The 24,625-nt window shown below is 40.5% G+C and overlaps 1 protein-coding gene across 1 annotated transcript in view; it reads right to left on the minus strand.

Annotated features, from left to right (window-relative positions):
- LOC145423066 (prickle-like protein 2) overlaps positions 1-20,008 on the minus strand; it is a 36,236-nt gene extending 16,228 nt beyond the window's left edge. The window contains exon 1 of the mRNA XM_080295175.1: positions 19,677-20,008. The gene's annotated coding sequence lies outside the window, so the exon portion shown is untranslated. The remainder of the gene's footprint in view (positions 1-19,676) is intronic.
- Between the last annotated feature and the right edge of the window lie 4,617 nt (positions 20,009-24,625).

A 24,625-nucleotide genomic window follows, 5' to 3' on the forward strand; every position in this document is an offset into this window, starting at 1 on the left:
GAAAACAGAGACTAAAACAAATACCACATTTTCCTTACAGTAAAATGTAAATATCTTATATTGTCATGCTTCCACAATCCCACAATGATTCACATTTGTAGTATACTTTAAAAAATAATGGTCCTACAAAAAGTTCGAGCTTTACTGAAGAAGGTTTGATGTGGATTAAAACCCCTTCAGTGTTATTGTGAGTGTGAGAAAAGCTTTCTCTTCATTCTCTGATGATTTCAGTCTGTGATTGGTGAAGCCCCAGGCCAAACAGAGCCGTTCAGAGTCATTTCAGGTCTCTTGGTGACCTCCGTCGCTGGTCTTCTTCTTAAAAGGTCACTGAGTTTGTGAGGACAGCCTGCCTTGTGAGGACAGCCTGCCTTGTGCAGAACTACAGCTGAGTGTAATCCTTTCATTTCTAAATAATTTATTTAGGGAGGTTCACTGAGCTGGAAATGTTCTTGTATCCATGACCTCACTTGAGCTTGTCAGATTTATTGTGGACTATATCAGACTGACACACCTTGGCACCCACAACTAATTATATGGCATCTAAAATCTGGTGGCTGCATCTGTGATCATTTGGAGCTTCATAATAAATACGGGGAACACTAATGCAAACAAGTGTTTCTTATTGGTAATTAATTGGGATAATTAAGCAGAGATATTATCACAGTGATCTAAAAAAGGGAACTTAATTCCACATGTATTAAATGTTGTTAAACTTAAAAGTGTGTGTGTGTGTGTGTGTGTGTGTGTGTGTGTGTGTGTGTGTGTGTGTGTGTGTGTGTGTGTGTGTGTGTGGAGGGGGGGGGGGGTTATACTGGCAATGATACATAGAAATATAAATATCAGATACTGACGAATGTTATTTTAACCAGGTGCAGCGGCAAGTATACAGAAGAGAAGACAACTCAGCTGAAGTGTACCACAGAGAGGCTGCAGTCAGCCAACTGTAGGTCATTTGGAAAAACTCTGCAAGTTGCCATAGCAACCAATTGGTGTGCAAAGTCTTCAACAACACCCATCCAATGCGTGCCTGTAGAAATGTAGGCCCATGATTTTATTGATTTAATTATAACGTACAAAGATGGAGAATCTCCCCCTTCACTATATTTTCTCTTAACTATGTTGACATTATTAAATAATGGACAAGGCACACTGTGTTTCACTCTTAAATAATCTCTGAACCTGAATTTAGTTTTTCTATAATTTGCCTCTTCTTCACTCGAATCCAATTAGCGGAGCCTTCATTTACACATAAATTAATCGAGATTAATCCACATCTCTTTGCCAGAGGACAGAAGATCCTCACAACAAATTGGGTAATTTTGAGAACAAAGAGAAGAGGCTCGACGCACAATAGCTCCAATATTATTGAGAGAAGCGACTCTTGAAAGCATACGTTATCGGGAAACCGAAGGAAAGAGGCAAGATACAAAGAAACAATAGATAAAGGGCTGTAGATGCAGCGTTAAGAGCAATGCTTTTCCTTTTTCACGTGTCATGCTTCACCCACCTCCCTCCTTCCTCCTCCCATCCTCATGTGCCTCTGACAGGCTCTGTGTGGGTGTGCATGAGAGAAAGAGAAGGAGAGGGAGTGATGGAGAGAAAAAGCTCTTATTTATGTAAAAGCTGACATGAGAGAAGGTGCTCGGCTGAAGCACAGAGCCTGACCGAAGCTCTGTTAACCCTTCGCGGTCAGAGAAATGCCAATTAAAAAGGACTACCTCCATGCCGGCGAGAAAGATGCTAAGCTGACTTTTAATCTCTTTATCTGTTCCCGATGTACAGAATGCCAAGAGTAATTACAATGTTACATTAGCTAACAAATTCCCTGCCTCTTTGCGTTTACAATCCTCTCTTTAAAACAACAAGCTTTTAATGGAGCTCTTCATATTCAAGACATTAGTCTGAATATTAGATCTTACAATCTGAAAAAAACTGTCTTAAAGTGAATGCAATCACTCCCTTACTACACAAAATCAGGACAAAAGAGGCTTGTAATTGTCTCAACAGCATCTTGATTGTCAGCTACCATCAGTGCTGTATGCAGACAATTATGTCATTGTAAACAAACAGTGTGCAGAATTATAATCCCAGCATAAAGTAATTAATCACTTTTGCCTGTTGTGGCTTCTGCTGCAGTGTTTCAGCAAACTGTTCAGGGTTTAGGAACAATGTTAAACCTCTAAATATGTGCTTGAAACAATCAGTAAAATCAGATGCAACATATCCTCTCCTCTCTCTTGGTAATGGCAGCACTTTGCCACTTTCAACAGCATCACGTTCTCAAAGACTCAGCACATCCGATTAAATATTAAAGGGCAGAGTACAGTGGGAGGTTTGAAGCTTGCTGCTCACACATTTTCTGCTGTGTATATATACTAGCTATACATATGTTAAAGAATGGGTAGTGGTTTAGTTAGCCTCTTTCTACATGCATAAGACAATACCCTGGGAAGGGCTTGGTACACAAATACACAAATTGGCATGCTATACGCAGTAGAGGCCAGTTATGGAAAATCTGAAACACATTTGCTTTTTGGCTTCAGTGGAGCTGTAAGGAAAAATACAAAGTAGCTGGTTTTGATGACCAGCAATTAAACATCTCAGCCAGGCCTCATTCATTTACCCATTCATTAGACGGATACTGCTAAGGTGGCACAATTGCAAAATGCAAAATGGAAAACTGATAAAGAACCACTGGCTTACTTTGCTCATATTTGTTAAGTAGTTGTGCAAATTTTCTTAAACAGCTTCGCTGTTATTTTCCTACTTCAGACATCTCGTCTTAGCTCTTTCATCATACGCGATGAGGAGGACATCCAAAGATGGCGTCTCTTTGTGTCACTAATAATTTTCTAGTGACTTTCTAGTGACCCTCATTCTCAGAGTTCTTTGGTAATTATCTGCCCAAGGCCCTTACATGTCTAGGTTTAAAACATGGAGGTGTAGGAACTGGACAGTAGAATGTAGTTATAAATTTAAAAAGTAAAAAAGTAGTTAAATAAACTATGCTGTCAGTTTGTTGGTTTCATCCATTGACATCCGGATCCTACGAACTTGCACCCGGTGCTGCACTGTGAAACTAATTTGGTTGCTCATCTCACTCCTCGCTTGCGTAATCAGCTGATATAATCAATTTCACGGGACCACAGATGGATGAAATCTGGTATCGTCCTCCTCACCTCGACCGGCTTCCTCATGCAAATGGCTTTTCAGCGGCTCGGCAGGTATAGTTTGGTTTGGCACTGACTGAGCGTGTTCGGTTACACTCAAAGACGCAAGAAGAACTCTTACTCGTGTTGAAATCAGCCACGACGTGATGTCCTTTCACAAACACTTAACTGTACTCAGACAGATTCATGGTGACACAACAAAGCACTTTTGGCAGGACTGAAATAGTAACCTACTGCTCCACTGACGCTGGTGTGTGTGAGCCTCCCTGCTGGACTAACAACAGCCCAAAATGTCAACCCTTGGCCTCTTTCCCCTCCCCTGCTGACCTCACTGTTATCCCTGATTAATAATAAAGGGTTATAAACACATGCACAGTCTGCTCGCACACATTTGAGATTCTTGAACGCACAGCCTTTCCAACCTGTCACCCAACGACAGACGGAATTATCTGAAGCAGCAGGAAGCAAGTGTGCCAGAGCACAGTTACCTTCCATAGGGGATAATGGCACGGCAACAGGTTGTCACAAGGTAAGTGTGGCTGTGCAAATACAGAAACTCTTAGATGTATACACTCAATGAAAAGGAAAGCCTCTGCAACAGCATGGCAACTGGGCAAGAGGCTTCACAGGAAATGTGTTCTTTGTTTTTCTAAACGTAGATACACAGATGAATAGGATGACAAGAAGGCAAAAAATTTCAGATTAGCTTTTACTGGGAATAAATCTTGAAAATGCAATCTTTCAAGTTATTTCAGCATCCTTCATTCCTCCATCTTGTTTCTTAAACCACACACGCACAGACGGGGAGGTGTGTGTGCGTGTTTGTGTGTTCAACGGCTCTCTGAGGCCTGCGTGAAGAATCATTATCAAGGACGCTCATAAAAAACAGCCAACACACTGCTAATTCTCATCTCCGGATAGAAGCTAGAAATCTTGAAGAGAAGTTTATGATTTTACACATGAACGATTGGTGGCTGTCAATTTGTCATCCATCCACAATTATATAACCCTTCATTTCAATAACAATCGGCTCTTGTAGTGCCAATCAGCTCATAATCCAGTTATGAGGATTAAATTCTTACTGCAGCTTATTTGGATCAGGACTAACAAGAAATTAATTGAAAGGGGCTGACCCTATAGGAATAATGTTCTGCAGTTCAGCTGGCAGAACAGACTGAGAAAAGCTCTGAGTAAGTGACAATACTGGTGATATAATTGGGAACATAACACACACTCAGACTGGCTGTTTGCATTTTTCACGCAGTGTTGTCATCAATAGCTGGAGGGACAGGATTTTCATGTGCCGAAGCTTTGGATCCTAAAAAGTACAGGCGACTAGACCAAAATGCTTAAAATTAAAGCAAATAAAGCACTCTCTCTATCGCTGTCCCTTTCTCTCTCTCTCTCTCTTTCTCTCTCTCTCACACACACACACACTGTTCATTTTCTTGATGTGCTAATTGCTGGAGGTGTGTTTCTGAAATCCAAAGTAGGACTCTTTTACCTACAGATGCACAAAATTTCACAAGAACCTGAAAAGCTGTAATTAAAGGGTGACACATTTCTGCTCCTCTCCCACTGTGTGTGGGATGGCCTGAAATAGAATTGCAGGGTTTCAACAGGCGAATCACACTCTACACCGCTGCACAGGCACCATCCGGCGACTCGGGGAATGGAAATGGATACTGCCCGCATCCTCGTATTTGTTGGAATTTTAACGAATGATCAGACAGACAGGTGCGATCGGGTACGATGACAAGCAGAGCTCTGAGGAGCGATGGGCTGCCACAGGCGCAGTGACTCTATCTGAAGTTGTGATATATATATATAATATATATATATACATATAAACACACAAAGTGAATCAGTCTCCAGACCGAGCCTGTGACCTGTGCAAGCGGGGCAGCTGGGCGGGCAGCGGCGCATGTTTTCCCTCAACAGCTGCTGGTGATTCATAAACTGAGGCTAATTCCTGTGTGTGATGCCATTTACATCATTTGCCTGAGGGTGTACTCTTTAATATGGGACCGTTATTATTCCACAGCGCCTTGTGTTGCTGGTGGGGTAGAGGGTACATGTGTGCTATATCTGTGCTGCCTTGTATTTGTTTGTCTGTGCATGTGTGTGTGTTAATGTGCCTGTGCGAGTATGTGAGAACGAGAGAGAGCGAGAGAACACGAGAGAAAGAGTCTGTTGCTATGCACTTTTACACATCCTCCCACTGGTCTCTTCACATGAAAAATCATGGCAGAGAGAAGATGAACACACATAGCTGGGCCATTTTCCTGTGATACAACAACATTTTAGCCACAAAAGCACGGAGAGCTTCAGCGGAGCATCAGAGGTCGGCCAGATCCCAGAGCCGTCTTGATGCTGTGAGGGAATAGGGCTCGAACCCCTTTAAATTGCTTGTTGTTTTGCCGGATTGCTCCATTACTACAAAGGATTCCAGGGTCAGAGCAATGAGGAAGTCACTGCTGTGTTTTATTGTTGAGTCAAGGCAGTATGTAATTTTGCGGTTAAACCTAAGGTGGGGAGTAATGTTATATTGGCTATTATGTAAGTTCTGATTTACGTAACGATTTACAAACTAGGTGCATGTATGACTGAAACAATTGTCCTTTCTCCCACTGACTGTAAACAAAGCGATGTGCAAAGTTTCCATGAAGAAAACAAATGTTGTTGCTTCTCAAATAAGCAAGTTTTCTTGGGTTTTTTTTGTTTAAATTAGAGTTCAGATAATTGGTTTGGTTACAATTAAGATAATGCAGTTAGGGCTGGTCACCTTTGTTAAACTTTTATTTTTTATTATTTTTTATTTTTTTTCTCCTTTTATTTTTTCTCTGCCAATCTCCTCTCCTCAACCCCTTCCCTTTGCAGAGTTTCACTCCTTTGCACCTGTCTCTATTCCTTCTAGAGTTTTTTTTCAGTTTTGGTTTTTGGTAATGTTTTTCTCCCTCAAATGACTGACGCTGTCATTTATTTTGTTGGGAGGGCAGTAAATGTGCCAGAGCTAAATGAAATGGGGCACATTTGGACAGCAGCTTTATTGGCTTTAACAATAAGTTCAGATAAAACGGTGCAACACTGCAGATTAAACACAACTCAGAGAGGAACTTGACATAGGGGTATACTGATTTAATTGTAGTTCCCTTAAAAAAAGCAATTTCATCGTGTTACTTCTTTCCTGTGTAATTACCCAGTGTTATTATACAACCTACAGCTATGCTCATTGGGTTACGACCGGCGCTGACAATTGCACACATATGAAACACCAGTATATGTGCACCCCTAAAGGGATGAATTATATAAGATGAAATATGTTTAAGGCCAAGAAAGAAAACCCTTTTCTTTTTCTGAAACTGGTTGGTTATGATGCTACGGCACTCTATGAATTTCACAATCTCATCGCTCCCTCCAGAAATAATGTTAAAAATCTCAATATATTTCCATAATCTCCCTTTTACTGGCAGCGAACTAGCCGCAATGTTTTTTTTTAAACCGACGCAGAAGGGCTGATGAATGTGTGGATGCTGCCATATGGGAAGGATTTACTTCTCACAGTGCATGTGTAAAGTGCTGTCCATACGAAGAGTCGTCTTTTCATGTTCAGACCAGGGCTTAGTTGTGTGAGTGCTTTGCAACGTTTTGGATCACCTTCCCAGTGCAGCCGTGATTAGTTAAGTATAAGTGGTACAACGGAGAATAAATCACATCTTTTCACACAGCTTTCTAGCAAATAGTTGGTGGTCCACTGAGGTAGTAGTAGATGCATCATTTTTGCTGTAAACAAAAAGCAAGCAACAGAGACCTCTGTGTAGATAGCAATGTGCACTAGCAACATTTGCTCCCCGCTGGACCCGGGTTTTACACAAAGGAAACACAGAACTGAATATATAAATTACCCAAAATCAAAAGATTGGAGAAAGTAGCCAATAGAGGCATGATTCATTTGACACCCTCTGTCATTGCTGTAGCACTTTCCCAAAACCCATGCTTTGTGGAGCGACTCAACAATGGACCTCATGTAATGACTCACGCCAGCAAACAAGCAAGTTGACTGTGACAGGACAAAAGAAGCACACAACAAGATGAGACAAATTTATTAGCTCTCAGTAGAGCCAGACAAAACCGGGGTGAGATGGTCTAACGGTGCTACAGGTGTTCCCAGTGAAAATGCAAATCTGTTAACCCTCGCATGAATGAAAAACTTGCTGAGAGAAAAAAAAAATATGACTACATATAGACCAGCAGTGGCTACCATTATTTCTGATAGAGCCTTTTTTTTTATTAACTTATGACCTTTAGTCACAAGCGATATGATGCAGCACAATAAGACCAACACCAGCTAGTCTGTGTGGCTAAATGAAGAATAAAAGATGGCTGTGACATTGCTTGAATAATAAAAAAGCAGGCCAATCTTGATCCGTGTACCGAGGCGATCAGTTACCATTAGCCTAAAAGCCATTCAGCTAGCAGCTCAAAGCTGTAGACATTATCACAAAACATAATTAACTAATGAGAAAAACCTGGTGGCCATTAGCCGGGATTCTGCAGCTGAAGGGCAGTGACAAGACGTCGGACTTAAATGGGTTATAGCACCGGGGACAAATATAGTGAGTGTGCGTGTTGGTGTGTGTGAGAGAGAGAGCAACCGTTGGGCTTACAAAGGGTGAAATAAGAGGAACAATTATGATACCTCATTTTGTGATAAGAGCGGCTTCCCAGACGGAAAGAAAAATAAATATATCAAGCACCTTAATAGAGGGTAGATAACTGAATAAGGTTTGGTGTAAGAAAAGGCAGACAGTGAGATGGAGATTATGCAGGGTAGGATAAAAAGGATAAAAATGATACCAACAGAGGTGAGGAGACAAGGGGTCCAAGGGGAGAAGTCTCCGTTCCTGACTGAACTACAAATGGAGCCCAATCAGCCTCGAAGTTGCCAAGTTTCAGATTTAAGAGCTTTAACTCTGTCAATCTGTCTGGTGAAAGAATGATGTCTAACAGAGTTTGTACTTAGACTACATTAAGACTACACTTATCTTGCCACTGATATACTCTTACAGATGTGAAAGCTGACTATTAATGTAACCTTGTAATCTGAGGTGTCAAAATGATAACTACAACTGCAAAGTTATACAAAGTGAGCAACTCACTCTTCTGCTAAAAGATCATTAGAAATCCATAGGTGTGGAGCAAAAGGTAGAAATTAGCAGACTGGTTAAACAAATTCCCTTACAGACACAACGATCCAAGCCAGAAAACAAACAAATTGAAATGCAAAGGTATAATAAAACATCCTGATCTGGTTGAGATTTTTACAGTCTAATTGGCTTTTAACAGTACTGCTCTTGTCCAAAGGCAATAAATCTACTACAACATCTGTTCAGCGAAGCCTATAAAGCGACGCAAAATGGAAAGCTCTGTATGTTGTTGGATTAACAAGTGCCATTAAATCATGTCTGTTAAAAGAGTAAGAGGTACTTAGCTTCTCTAAAGTCATTAATGGATGATTTAGGGCTTGCCTGAGCAACGCTCTGCGTAGACCATGCATGACGCTGCGAGCCCTGAGAATGGGGGAGCGTCCTGCTGTTGGAAAAATCATTAGCCGAAACCTCAAATTCAATTACTTCCTCGTTACTGGATCTCCCCTGATGGTGCTCTGGAGGACTTTGCAGCCAAAATAACTCCCGTAACTCCTCCACCTTTGTGATCTCCCCTGCCAGATGAGAGGGCCAGCATTAGCAGCTGCCATCAGGGATCAACACAAGCAGAAGGAGTCAGAGAAACATTTGGGGGCGTCAGCGGGGGACAGCAAGTAAATAAATATAAATGAAGTCCAAAATGATGAGGTACGATTAGTTTTTGACCAAATAACACCAAATAAAGTTTGATTCAAAAATAGAAAGCGCTTGTTTTTTTGTTTTTTTACAGGTACTCTGACATTTACTTCGGTAAAAGTCATCAGTATTCAAAATCCTTCATTTCTCATTATAATGGCCAAATCAGAGATGCAATCATTGTTGTTCCAATATGGAAATACAGTTTCAGAAATTCTATTTAAGTTTTAGTATAGCATTATTGCATCTGTAGACCTGCTAACAAATAACACATTTAATTTAATGTAATTATTATTTTTAGCAAAAGCAAAAATATGCAAAATGCAAGGAAAACCTTAATTTAATCTTAAAAATGTATCATAGCCAAGTAGAAAATATAAATACTCAAATAAGGTAATATTTTAAGTACTTTTAAGTACTTCTACGTATTTTAAGTGAATACCACTTGTCCACTAACTGCATTAAGTTAAAAACCTAAATGAAGGCGTTAATAAAAAGATGGAAAAAGAAAGTGAGCGTGTAGGCTGTGAGCACCTTTCTATACTCTTCTTGGCTTCCAGGAGTCCCAGAGGGAATGGTTGAGCCTGCAGAGAAAGCACTGTTGGGCTGAGACAAGTGGATTAACAGTGATCTTATTTTGCTTGATGAGGGGGTTGATGAGAGGCAGGTGCTGCAGCTTTGGAGCAGATTTGTTGGTCAGAAGTATTTGAGTTTGAGTGGTTTTTACAAAGGGAGGCATAATAGCTAACAACTTTGCCCGCATTATGTTCTCGTGTTGTCAAAGCTGTCCACATTGATGCAGAGCTCATAGTAGGAAACCAAAGATTTTATCTGTGAAGTAATTATCCTGCAGCTTCACAAAAATGAAAGGTGTTTGATTTCAGTATAGTTTTACATTTACCTGCACAACATGATTTGTGGATATCCATTTAGTCTCTAAAAGGGCTTTCCCAATGCCTCTGATGAACCCCTGGGCTGCATAAAACATGTCTATTGGATGGATTGCCACGATATTTGATACAGACATGCCCTGTTCCGCTCAGGATGAATTTTATTCACTTCTAGCAACCATGGGGAAGTCAAAATTTCTTGGCATTATGCATGTGTTAGAATAGGACTGTGAACATGCTAAAAATGCTTTTACCTGACATTAGGATTTATCTCATAGCATCTCTATTAAAAAAAAACAAACAGAAGTACAGCCTTGCAGAGCTGTGGTGTGACTATTGGGACAGTTTAGCTACCCTAAACTGGCAACTATAATCAAAACTCAGCTACAATATAATCACCTTCTCCTGGTTGAAATTGTCTGAATGAAACTGAATCCTAAACCTCCTGAGAAACCCTCCTTCAGCCAACAGAAGAGAGAAGAGATCACTTTATTGGCCAAACTTCCCAAATCATAGAGTGAAAATGCAAATATAAGAAGAAATATGGTTCACACTGTTTTTATACAATCTAAATCGTATTGGAGTTGAAGGGGGTATAATATGAGTTCATGAGATGAGATTTGAGGAGAGAAATGGGAAAGTGAAAAAGATAAAATAAGAGGAAAAGTCTGAATTTAGATATTTTCTTAAGACGACAGCTAAAATTCATGGAATGGGGAGGTGACATAGAATAGCAAAGGTCTCTGGATTTAGATCGAGGGTGTTTGGGTGATGGGATTTCTGTCTGCTTTTTATGCATTTTTCTCCCTTCTCTGCAACCTGGGTATCAAGTGAGAACTGCCAATCAGTAAAAAAAAATGCCTTTGGGTACTGACAAAGAGCACAGAAGACCTTGGAGCAAGAACCGCATCCTATGCATTTTTTAAAAATCTAGTATGCATTATTTAAAATGAAGTCAAGCAAAAGCAAAAAAAAACTAAGACTGAATTAATATCAAGATCCAAAAATTTAATGAAAATATTTTATATAATTTTATTTATTTCAGATAATTCACTGTTTATATATTAACATTTATTTAATGGTTCAATTTGTGAATGTAGAAATTATGTTTGAAGTTATCTTTCATCTTGCCATTACCAAGTTAGACAGAACTGCCTTAATTCCTAATGGCACAAATTTAACAAGGTGCCGGAAACATTCTTCAAAGACTTTGGTCCATAATTACATGAAAGGATTACACAGTGTTGTTGGCTGCACATTCATGATATGATTCTCCTGATGCACAACATCCCTAGAAAGGTGCTGTACTGGACTGCGATCAGGTGACTGTTCATGTTCAAGAAACCAGACTGAGATGATGTGAGCTTTGTGGCATGGCACATTGTCCTGTTGGAATTAGCCGTAGAAGATCTTAAAGGAATACTCATGAAGGCCGTGGCATTTAAACAATGTTCATTTGACATCAAGGGGGCTAAAGTGTGCCAAGAAAATATCCCTAACACTATTACACCACTTGAACCACTGTAGTGGTTGTAGTTGGAACCACTAATACAATGCAGGATGGGCCCATGCCTTTATGTTGTTTATGCTAAACTGTGAACCCACCATCTGAATTTCACATCATTAATCAAAAGTCATCAGACCAAGAAATGGCTTTGTGGCCTTCTGTTGTCTGATTTTAGTGAGTCCGTGCAAACTCTAGCCTCATTTTCCTGTTATTAGCTGTCAGAAATACAGCAAATTGCTGTAACCGATTTACTACAGCAGAAGACCATAGCAAATAGGCTACGGTCTTCTGCTGCAATAGCCAATTAGCTTTAAGGTTTGATGTGTTGTGCATTCAGAGATGCTCTTCTGCATACCTCGGTTGTAACAAGTGGTTATTGTGAGTTACTGTCTGACCATTCTCCCCTGATTTTTTATATCAAAAAGACATTTTCTCCAAGAAATCTGCTGCTCGTTGGATAATTTCTCTTTTGTCTACATTGAAATTCCTTTAAATCACCTTTATTTCCAATTTTTATGCTCAGTTCAAACTTCAGCATATTTTAAAACATGACTTCAGTGTCATACTGTAAAGCTGCAACGCTGGTCATTTTAAACCACTTCAAGGTCACATTAAATCATTCAATTGTAAATTGTACATTTAGACTGTTATTGATATTTTTTTTTACCTTAATTTTAAAGTGTATATTTATTCCTTTTATATTTACCTTAGTCTTCAAGTATATATTTATTTCTTACTCTTCTTATATTTATTGTTGTTTTTTGCACTGAATGGAACTGGAGCCTCATCATCTCATCTCTCTATATACTGTACTGTATATAGCAGAGATGACAATAAAGTTTACTTTGACTTTGACTAAATATCTCTGTTATATGGGCCCTGGCTCATCACATCATATCAACATATATTTTTATACTGTTCAACTCAATCAAATTACATTTCTAAGACACTTAAGTCATTTGTTGTGTATATAAGTCATGTTTAGTTCTTCAAATAGTGCTTAAAATAAAGATGTAATTTTGTGGCATTTGCGATATTCACTTTTAAATATCGTAAAATTAATTAACTTTAAGAAACTTTAAGCTAAGCATGAAGTACTTTAAATATCCATGTCGTTTACCATCATAGAGCCATGAGTGCATAGACTTCTCACCCAGGCTGATTGAATATGCTTTCACTGGCATTTTATGACCATTTGAGATATTTTGGATGTTAAAATGTGCTCCATGGGTCCGTGTGTGTTCAAAGGCATTTTCATAAACATAAAAATGCTATTTCAGAAGACCAATGATGATGCCATTAATATGAGTATAGAGTGAGTATTAAACCTCAGGCCACAGCATAACCACAGATGATTCCCCTCGAGTTAACGTTTCTCATATCCATCAGTTAGTCAGGTCAAACTTGCACCACCATCTACAACAGTAACACCGGCGGCAGCATTTACATCATGCTGTCACTCTCCCCGGGCAGTAATCCATACACCTGCACTACGACTGCAGCCTCTGTTTGTCCCTTATTCTCTCTGTAACTATTAATTTCAGGGAAACAGCCTTTCTCTGACTAAGCACAAACTGCGAGTTGTTCTCTTAGTGATCCCTATTGTATGCCAGTCAGCATTTTGCAGGATACACACTGACTGGATGGAAACTGCTGAGATGCAAAGTGGCGCCGCACTGAAGAAACACATAGTGGTGAATCGAGCTTAAACCCCAAGCTGTACAAATCTTTCTGCCTCTCTGTCCTCCTTGTCTGTTCCTTACTTCTTCCATCTTCTTACTTCTTTTCGTCCAGTAAAAGTATGCGGGGGCTGTTTGAACTAGAAGCATCACAAATGGCCAATAGCAAAACAGAAGAGCAGATGGCAGGAAGAGTGGGTCCAGATGGGAAGCTTTGGCCAGATGAGCGAAGCTGGTGCAGGAGCATACTGACACTAAGTGCTAAGGAATCTTTAAAGAACCAGTGAGTCAGGATGTTGGTGTTGAGTAACTAGGGCAAACAGGACCACGATGAAGCTTTGGGAACAATTACAGAAGTTTGGTCTGATCAATTCACAATGGTCTCAGCGCTACAATAAGCTTTAATGAGCAAGTTAATGATTGGTTTATTCAAACCAATTAAAGTGCTGTAATATGAAGCTTGGGAGAACATTAGTCATCAGACAGCAGGCAACCACAGGGAATCATCGAAGGTGCACTTGAAGAGGAGCTTGATTAACGACTAGTTTGAGGGTAAATATTCACCTTTCAGTCCACATGGAAATAAAATCACTTTTTTCTCTAAGTCAGACATTATAAGGAACATGATTCACATGATTTCCTTACTGTGTATTCTCCTTTTAGCAGTCAGGTATTGAAACCTAGCTTCTATTTTCTTTTTCTAAGATCATCTTTTGGATGTTCTACTACATTTTTATTAAGCTTCTTCTTTGGCTTTATTTGGCTACTCCCTTTAGGGGTCACCGCAGCAAATCATCTATCGCAATCTCACCCTATCCCTAGAATCCTCCTCTGTCACACCAACCCTCTGTACGTCTTCTTTCTCTACACCCACCCACCCACCCACTTTCTCTGTGGTCTCCCAGCTCCACCTTCAACACCTTTTGTTCGGTATATTCACTATGCCTCCTCTGCATATGCTCATACCATCTCAGCCGTGCCTCTCTAACTTTGTTTCCAAACGGCTCAACCTAAGCTGTCCCTCTGACATACTAATTTCTAACCCTGTTTCCCTTTGTTCACTTCAAATGAAGATCTTAGCATCTTCCTCTCTTGCTGCTATCCTTCTGTCACAGATCAAGTGGGTCAGGTAGGGTGGAGTTGGTCCATGAACTTGCTTCTTTAACTCTTTTGTCTGTTGCTTTGGATGGTTGATCCCAAGTATTTAAACTATTTTCACTTCCTCTACTCCTGCATCTTCAGTGTTATGCCTCTCTTTCACATCCATGTATTCTCTCTTGCTTCTACTGACTTACTCCTTTCTCCAGAGCATACCTCCACTTTCCCCGGCTCTGTTCCACCCATTCCCTAATCTCACTGCAGACCACAATGTTTTCTGTGAACATCAACATCCACTGAGTCTCCTATCTCATCAGGCAGCCTGTCTTTCAAAAAGACAGACCAGGTAAAAAGGTGGTGGGAAACCTATCAAAAAATAAATAAGTCTTGGTAAAAGCTGTATGTAGTAAAAGTAAAGCTACTACAATTAAAAAAGCAACACTCATTTTAGGTTTGACAGCGTTTTAGTAGGTAAAAGTGAATGCTTTGACATGAAGTGAGCTGCGGTTTGGGGAAGGCCTTGAAGGGGACTGGCGACGGCTCCCGGGCCTGGCAGATCCCCATGTACTAAATAGAAGTGAAGAAGTTGAAGAATGGAGAACAAGGAGGGAGGGAGGGTGGGGCACGTAAACGAGAATGATCAGCTTGCAGAACTGGGGGAACTTATATAGATGACAGCCGAAAGGAGCGTGTTTGGAGGCGTGGTCCTGCTCCTGAAATTACAACACAGAATCTCCAATAATAGTTAACCTACTCATGAAAGCAAAGGAGTATAATCTTCCTACACGGACATATACTTACTAGACACTTCATTTGGTAAACGTTCCTCATACAAGTCGAAACCTCTTTTGGCTTCAGAACTGAGTTAATTTTTCTCATCATAGATTTAACGTGATGATGACATGATAGCATCATACAGTTGCACATCCATGATGAGAATCTCCGGTTCAACAACATCCCAAAAGTGCGTTCCTGGATCGAGATCTGGTGACTGTGCGGGTCATTTGAAATCAAGAAACCAGTTTGAGGTGATCTATGCTTTCTAACATGTTTTTTTATCCTGCTGGAAGCAGCCATCAGAAAATGGGCAGTCTGCAGTCATAAAGGATAGATATGGTCAGCATCAATACTTTGGTAAGCTGTGCTATTTAAGTAATCCTTATTTGGACTAAGGGGCTCACAATGTGCCAAGAAAATATCTCCCACACCGTTACAACACCACCAGCCTGAACCACTGATACAAAGTAAAATGGATTCTGGTCCTACCATTGAATGTTGCTGCAAAAATTAAGACTCAGGTGTTTTTTATCCATCTGCTGTCCACCAGCATTGGTGAACCCGTGTGAACTGTAGCCTGGGTTTCTTGTTCTTAGCTGACAGGCTGTGTGGTCTTCTGTGAGCCAATCTTGTTCAATGTTTGAAGTATTATGCATTGATAGATGCACTTCTGCATACCATAGCGGTGATCCGTTGCCTTCCTATTAGATTCAAGCAGTCTAGCCATTCTCCTCTGACGTCTAGCATCAACAAAACATTTTCACCCAGAGAATTGCAGCTCATTAAAACTCAGAGATGGTCTCAGCAGATCAGCAGTTTTTGAAATCCTTAGCCAGCCTGTCTGGCACCTACAACCATGCCACATTCAAATGTGTTCACAGATGTTCTTCTGTCACTTAAATCACCTTTCTTCCCCATTCTGATGTTTGGTTTGTACTCAAGCAAGTTGTCTTGGCTGTGGTGACTTTAAAAAGCCATGTGACCTTTGAAGTAAAACCAGCTTTTTAAGCTTTGCCTTCAGAAGGCATTCAGGACTCACTTCCTTCTCATGTTCACTCACTGGTTTTGTATGTTGTAGGGAACATTTGAAGCATCACTGTTATGTGTGGTAGTGGGTTCTTGGACTAAGTTGGTCCACATTTTTTGTGGTAATTCACTGTATTCATAAACTTGTCTGTACACAGCAAAAAAAACCCCATAATAATCAATTTTACTGTACTTGTGTTTCTTTTCAAGATATTTGAGTTATTTGGTAATAAATATTTCCACGACTGTTTGCTTTTGCTTTTGCAAATCTGTAGCTATGCGCTTGGGGAATCAGGGTGGAGACACACATGATTAAAGTGCCTGGTACCACTGTTTCATCTGTGAACTTCTGCGTGCCCATTTGTTTTCATGTTTATGAGAATAAGGAAGAGCAATATATTCAACAGTGAACTAACAAGGTCCCACCTGAGACCTTTAGTGCCACAAGGTAGCCGAATGAGTCAGTTAGGTCTCAGCACATGGCGTCCTGCTGTATTGTATGTCACACTTTGGTGCCTCAACAGGCTGCTTCTGTGTTGAGTTCTTCTCTTAGATGACAGTGTGCGCTCTTTGTTCTGGCTGTGTCTCGTGACGGCTCTGCAGTGTGCTGTATGAGTCTCGGGCTGCGTCACCACTGACTGTAATAGCTGAACACTGCAGGGTGGAAAAAACACTTTAACCTGCATGAATTTTGTAGCTCTAAAAGAAGAAAATAAAAAACAGAACCCGACCAAATAGTGCTATAAATCACAAATTAATGACTAAATAGATGGCTACACTGTGCTCTTCTTGCATTTTGAAAAGCAAAATAAGATGAACGGCAAATAACTTTTTTTTCCCTCAGTAGCTACATCGTCAGCGATATGCCACAGAAAGGCTGTGACTCGGTAATCAATAATATGCTTGTACAGCGAACATAAAAGCATCAAAAGCTCGATTTTCACGAAGCTTCTCTCCACCATTATCTCCTAAGTGAATACAATTCCCATTTTAATTTAATCAGGCACAGCAGGATGAACTCATGGGGTCCTGCTTGGAATTGACTGCAGTAAAAACACTAGTTTCATTTCCTGTTTGGAAGCCTTTTCCAAAGGGTGGCGTTTTTAAGCTACTGTACAAATTATCACCATGGCAACCAGAGCTATCTGGAAAAATGCAACAAAAATGGTTAAAACCACAACACAAAACAAAAAAAACACTTCTGTTTAATACGCCTGCAATTACAGGAGCTAATCTTTTATTTGGTGTTTGAGTGGGAGGTCAACTGCAATACATGTGTAAATTAAATAAATAAGTAATTCATACCAAAAAATAAAAAGTCTGCAGATCTACCTACTCATGGCAATCCTTCACTCCATCACTCTTATTCTATTTTATCAACCTTATGTAAGAGAAAGGTCATAGAATATCTATTATTTAACGCCTCAGTCATGGTATATTACATTATTAATCACCTCAGTATAGTCTCTAAACACACACAGTGTGACTCTGATTCTGACCCAGGTGCCACATAAAACAGATCTGCAATCTCCCTGGATCACTTAATTAGAAGACCATAAAAAGACAGCCGCTCACTTCATAACCACAAATAATGTCTGCACAAATTTAACAAACAAACCATTAAAAAAGAAATCTGCCACCACTAGTGATTTGTCAGCGGGCAATCAAGAGGCTTCCTTGTGATCCATTGTTAGAATAAAAACTGAACATGAATGGCAATGCAAGTCTAAATTCTGAACATGTCCTTTGAGGGAAGTGAACAAACAGGCTTTGTGTAGCTGATACAATTGTATAACATCTGACTGAGCCACCTGAACTGTCAGCATATCAGGGCCATAAAAGCAGCACAGAAGCAGAAATGTACTGTGAAAGCGCCGCATGGGGCAGAGCAGCAAGAGCTCTGAGACACCCGCCCACCCTTCCTGAATCAGCCGTTTCTGTGGCGACCAGAGCGGAGAGGGGTGGAGGGAGGCGCATGGTAAAAGTGAAGAGACAATTTCAAACCTGGTGGGAGAAACATGGATGGATGGATGGATGGATGTCGGTACATATATACTGGAGGTTGGGTGAAAAAAGGAGGTGGCACAGTCAATGGGGAGCTTGGGCTGTTTTTTCAACATCACAGCAGTGACAGATTGACAGTTGGAGGCAAACAACAGCAGCAAACACCGAGGGGAATTTTCGCTGTCAATGGCAGCCCAGATCACGGTCATGGCTCAGGGGTTTAAACCATCTAAACACTGACAATGTGTCTCTGTGAAATCTCATTCAGCCATATGCTTTTATTCAAAGGATTGTATTTCTCTGTCCTCTCTTTAAGCAAATCATACAGGCTTGAAGTTGGTCAGATTCAGGCTTAGTTCAAAGACAAACTTCAAAAGAACTAAAGTCCATTCAACAAGTTCTGCAGTGGAGAAAATAATTCTAGACCAACCTGCTGATTCCCTGCGGTAAACATTCATGAGCTGCCATTACACGTAATTACATCCCAGGATGCAGTACAAGTGACGAGTGTTACACACCAATATGGAGGAGAAGGTGCTAAAGAGGAATCCAGCTTTGCAACACAGTACAAATAATTACGTTTGGGCTCAATCAGGGCAAAACAAATAAAGAAATCAGCACTGATATGATACACTAACACAGACAGGAGAAAAGTGGACATGTGAGCCAAAAAAAAAACCTTATTCCAAATTAACAGCAGACTGTTTGCTGCATATAACGCCACAGAAAAAAGGCATGCATGATCTGGCCCATTAGAGAGATCTTTGATTTGATGTCAGCTCTATTTTTGAAACCAAGCCAGTATGCTGAGAACCTTATTATGTAACAGATTAGATGTTAAAGCGAGAATATTGCTACAGTCTTAGACTACAGCGATCGCATTCTACCAATGCTACAATAATTAGGGATGGATGCAGTCGTTCTCTTGCGCAGTTGAGACGAAAGGCTCACGCTAAGCTCAAGAAAAACAGCGTAAATCTGAAGTGTAAACTCCTGCAGATATTCCCGACAGTTGTTGATAAACTACTGTGTCCACACGGACAAATTGCGGGCTGGAACGGAGGCGCAATCTGCATTCCATCAAATACTGTAGTCCGCCTGAAGCACAGCTTCTGAGATGAAACTGTCTTCATCTTGTGTTGTTGGTTTTTTGTTTTTTCTTTTGGGGGGGGGGGGGGGGGGGGGGGTATCTTGTTTTTTCTCCCCTGTTTCTAAACTACACTGAGAGAGCAGTGGCAGAAACAGTTTCCACTCCACCCACTCTCTCTAGCAGGGACACATGGACACATGGGGAAACAGGGATGAAATCAAATGCATTTACTCCTTCCAGAGGCAACGCTTTCCCCAAGTCCCAGCGGTCTTTCTCACCTGTCAGCGAGAAGGTAAACAAGCCTTCATACAAACTAACGTTTGCGCGAACATATATGTGAAAACACCCCCACCTGTCACATCGACGCGCACAAAACCAAAGGTGGATACACCTCATTTCTTAAGAAGAACTTTTGGCATTTGTGAAATCATTCCTGTATATACTACAATATTCAAATAGTAACATGCATACATTACAGTAAAATAAACACAGACTGGTGGAAATCATAATAATAATAATGATAATCACATGGATACATCCAGTGCAGTCTTTAGTGAGTCGAGTATTTTGTCATGATTCTGTTGACACTCACCTGTTTGTGTAGCTGGTTTCAGAGTCCTGGGGTGCGAGGCAGCTCAGACAGAAGTGCGCAGGGACTCGGCTGAGTTGCTCACACTGGACACATACCAGAAGACTGACTGGCTCTGCTCTGCACTGCACAGCTCACAGCGCTCTGCTCTTCCCTCCGAGTCTCAGAGTCAAACAGCAGATCTGCTTCTGCTGCCTCTCCCTCTTCCTTTCACACGTACTGTAGCAGCAACAGAGGGAAGGCTGGGGGGCTGCAGACTCTCTGATCAACACAAGTCTCCCTCCTCTCTCTCACTCTCTCTTTCTCCCTCCTCTCTCTCACTCTCTCTTTCTCCCTCCTCTCTCTCTCTCTCTCTCTCCTTCCGGCTCTATGTCTCTCCTCAAGTATGGCTACAGGCAACCGCGGCTGAAGAGATGAGCAGAAAACACAGTGAGTAAGTGTATAGATGAAGTTGACTCCGTTTGCAAGTATTTATGTTGTGTGCTTTTGTGCAAAACGGCGCGCTGTACAACAGCACTGCACATAAGCGTACACGCAGTGGGAGAAAGCTTTACTCCCACCTCCTGCTCCCCCTTTTCACCACCACCTACCCTCCGCTCCTTTGCCAGCCCCACACCAGCCTGTTGAAATGAGTCATCAGCTATCAGCCAATCACACAGTGGCACACAGCCTCCGATAAGAATAACAGGAGTATTTATGCACTCCAGCTTTAAGAAGATGGAAATGACATGGAGAATTGTCTGGCATACTTTGCTCTCAGTGGGGATGATGACAGAAAATCGCTAAAGTTTATTTATTGATTTTTGTAATAATATATAATAATATATTTGTCCTTGTCATGTTATATATGCGCTAAACATGTGCAGTCCATCACCTCCTTTAGTAGCTTACAAAGAAATACGGCATGAATATAATATACGATTGGAAATATAATAAAAGGGTACAATGATCATAACTGCATCACTTGTGAGATGTGAGTCACTGTGGCATATGATTCATTCAATCAAGGCTGCAGACACATCTGAGTAAAAGAAGGTCTGACCCTGGTAACTTTCCTTGTAAAGTGAGGGTAAATGACTAAAACCAAGCACAAAATTGCCGTTCTACTACTGCTTTGAACAGCCTCTGAACTGATCCAGCAGCCTTGTAAGCAGTGGGAGGAGATATTTTGGGCTTTCAAGGTTCCAGAAGTTAAATTACTGCTCCTGCATAGCCAAGGTTTTGTGACAATCAGTGGGAGAATGGCCTGGATTGACATGAAGTTATTCCGGTTGAATTATCATTCCCAACAAAGAGCTGAGAAGATGAAAAACCAGTTTAGAAGGCCACATACAAAAATCAAAAAACCAAACTCAAGGATAGATTGAGACTATGCCCTTTAAAAAACCCAAACTTTCACATGGAAGTTATTTCCTGTGTGAGTTATGACACTATTATGACAGAAGCAAGCAGCACGGAAGTAAAGCAGACGTCAACAAAATATGCACCTTTGAACCTTTTTTTTTATCCCCCTACTACTCAAGATTAAAGGTACATCAGGGAGATTTTAATTTTAATTTGTTAAAATCGTGCAGCGCGGCGATTAGCACTGTGGCCTCACAGCAAGAAGGTCCTGAGTTTGACTCCACCATCTGGCCACCATCCACACAGAAAATGCCTTTCTGTGTGGAGTTTGCATGTTCTCCCCGTGTTGTGTGGGTTCTCTCCGGGTTCTCTTGCTTCCTAAAGACACGCAGTTAGTGGGGTTAGGTTAATTGGTCAAAACCGGTCAAAATAAATAAATTGCCAGGCAGAGCTAAGTTGAAATTTACAGTTAATATTTCAAAATTTTGACTTCAGAGTAAGATATCACTTTGGAGTGTGGAGTATTAAGTTAGTAATTACTGCTAGCCTACATAAACTGTGCAGGCCATGCACGGATAAGGGCACATGTTAGTTACTGTGCAGTAACAGTTCAAATTCACCTACTAGAACTTTACTCACACAAACTGAAGCGCAAATAACTGGACCACATAGCAAGCTATGTTATTTGTGATACAATTCGATTAAAATAAATTCCCCAGCAGCACAATCAAGATGGAGAGATGAAGTTCCCTGACTGGAATTAATGCAGATGAGGCCAAGGAAACACCTAACAGCTGATGTAATAATATGAGGGAAGGGAGAAACCACTGGAGGAAATGCAGTTTTAGGCGCTCCACGACAACCCAAGCAGTTCCTGCTTCGGTCGGTACCTCAAAGTGTTTGTAAGATGGCTCCCTGCTGAAAAATAGTGGCTTGATCTCTTTGGATTGGGGGAAAGTGGTTGGAGTTTTGTTCCTAAGTGAAAGAAAAAGAAAGCGTGAGGATTAAAGGTTGACTGTCATCAGCAATAAAGCAAACCTGAGCCAGAGCAAAAGCTTTTATTTACCTGTCAGACATGTTCCAACCTATGGCTCTACTTTGGGAAGTGACAAAAAAATTGGGTGAAATTAGTTTTGTCTAAGGGTCACCCTTAGAGGAAGTTTAAAGAGCTCGAACACCGAGCTGCTGGAGCTGAAGCGATTTCACAAAATGCATAAAAACACAATTAAAAATTTATTCTCTGCTAATTTGTTTATTATGTGACACAACACTGGTCCATCCCTTGAGTAAGGCATATTTTATTGTGCTTTTAGGTCAGTGTTCAATGTTTAGGTCTCTCTTGCAAATGAGACACTAGGTCTCAATGGAACTACATGTATAAATAAAGGTTAAATGAAAAATAAATAAATAAAAAGCTAGGCTAAGTTCGATTATATTTTTCCTGCTGTTATTGCTCCTTTGCACAGTTGTGTCTAGGAATAGAATTATTAACTAAAAAGCCATTGGCACTCAGTTTTCTGAGCTATAAACCTTTCATCGGCCCCCTATATATTATTAATTTCAATCAGCATCTTACTTGCTGAATGCATTTTTTAAGGTTTACACTGAAACTCATATGACAGCAGCACTTATGGCGAACACAAGATTCAATTTGCAGAAAATCTCATATTGGCCTGTAGCATGTGTTCAAATGAAGGTAACTCAATAACCGTCACCAAAATCTGTTTTTAAGACTGTAGATTCACAACTATAATGGTCTATTGGCATGGTCACACATCCAAAACACTTTCTGTAATCTCCAGTCTAGAAAGCAGAAATAATTTAAGTCAAAGGGTCTGATGGTGAGGAAACATAAAGGGTAAGGGGGCTGGTGATTCACATGCTTGTGTTCATTTGTCTGCATGGAATATTGTATTTGTTTTTTAATTGTTATATTGTTATGTGTTGTATTTGTTGTAACGTCTGCTATCCTCTTGGCCAGGTCTCTCTTGGAAAAGAGATTTTAATCTCAATGAGACCTTTACCTGGATAAATAAAGGATAATGTTAGTGACATAAACCGATCATCTAAGAGCAGAACAACAGGAAAATGAGAAGCATGTGAGGAGATCAAATGGAGGTTATTCCATATGACTCAAAGGGAAACCGTGGTGGAGCTGTTCAAGTCATTTCCGCTCCACAAACTTTCTGTCTGAAACTAGACCCTTTGGCTTTGTTCTCCTCAAATTACCATTATCTACACAAAAACCACTGATGCACAGCAAAATTGATCCGTTCCCCACTGTTGACCATTCAGTGCAGTGATGTTTTTCTACCTTTTGGATTCCTGTTTCTACTCCCCATCTCCATTTTATCTGTTCAGAAAATGGGACATCAAAAGTCTGCATATGCTAACTCCAAATCCACTACCTGCATTGAGACACATTTTCTTATATGTTGGTTCACTGGACTGTAACACAAAAAATCTGAATCAATAATCAATAATTATAATTCTTTGATTTTAAAATGATTTATCCTTATTAGTGACATTAGTCGGGGTGGGGGGGGGGGGGGGGATTACTTGATCCCCTGCTGAACTTGTAATTTTGGTCACTTACAAAGAAATGAACAGTCTCTCATTTTTATGGTGGTTTAATTTCCAGTTTCTTCCAGTTTCCAATCTCTCCACCACCATGGGCAAGAAAAAGAGCTGACAAAGGACAAGACTGCATATTTGCACAGGGCTGAAATGGGCTACAAGACCATCAGGAAGTTTGGTGAGTAGGTGACCACTATTGCTGCAATTATTTGAAAATGGGAGAAATATAACATGACCATCAATCCCTTGGATAGCCACCGTACAGAACTTAAGTTTGCCAGTAATCATCGAAATTCAGACAAGGGCTGCATTGGGGCAAGACACATGGACAGTAAATCCACTGACAATCCACCCACGTTCCGACTGGTAGGTGACTCGCTCTACAACACCAGCTTTCTCTTTCATCACATTGGAACAGATGATTTGTACAATTTGAGTTGTCCCATTGATGTCTATGGATGTCTAACCAGTGGCAGAGAATATCCTACTTAGTGTGTGTCAAATGGATGTCTTCTTTTATGAGTTACTTGATCCAAATACTTGGTTCATAACAATAAGGCTGATAACCTAAATTACCAGTAAAAATAAAAAATTAATTCAGAAATTGAGACTTGACTTTTAAAATGGCAAAAATGAGAACAGGCATTAGTGTTCTGGTATTATAGGAGTTATAAAAGCATTTGCAGTTGTAAAGCAGCAGGACTTTTGACACTTACAAAAGACCTCTGCAGTTAGGAGAAAGAGGTTTAATTTTGGCCTGTCATTGAGCTAATCACGAAAATACCACTAACTAGCAACAGTTCCTTTACATGTTATTTTTGTCTGTGTGTCAGATTTAGATGATTATAGAGTAATAAGTTCTTGATGGTGTGACAAAATACAAGCCGATCACTTGACCAGTCTTAATACCTTTTCACACATGAATCTGGACATTGCTGTCACAGTCGGCCACATGAGCACGTTTTTACTTTCTCGTGTGTATCACACAGCAGGAGACAGTGAACATCAACCCCATTCTCGCTACCAGAAAT

Source organism: Astatotilapia calliptera, chromosome 20, assembly GCF_964374335.1.
Source record: "Astatotilapia calliptera chromosome 20, fAstCal68.1, whole genome shotgun sequence".
Classification (NCBI taxonomy): Eukaryota; Metazoa; Chordata; class Actinopteri; order Cichliformes; family Cichlidae; genus Astatotilapia; species Astatotilapia calliptera.